Below are 222 nucleotides of genomic sequence, written 5' to 3'. Positions count from 1 at the left end.
CGAATATGATTGAGAATAACACGTAAGAAATATTGTTCTCTTTCAGATGGATTCGCTGTAACAATTCGTCTTACAACAACATGTTTTTTTCTAGGAGTCCAAATCTTCTTATTTGAGTTCCAAACAAAATGCGTTGGGAAATCTTGATATAACAATGTTCGAGCAAATTCATTCGTTTTATTTACTTCAAAAAATTCTGTTAACTTTGTTTTTTTTTTTTTT

The sequence above is a fragment of the Olea europaea genome, chromosome 10 (assembly GCF_002742605.1).
Source record: "Olea europaea var. sylvestris chromosome 10, O_europaea_v1, whole genome shotgun sequence".
Classification (NCBI taxonomy): Eukaryota; Viridiplantae; Streptophyta; class Magnoliopsida; order Lamiales; family Oleaceae; genus Olea; species Olea europaea.
The sequence above is the reverse complement of the archived record's forward strand: the minus strand, read 5'-3'. Positions refer to the sequence as shown.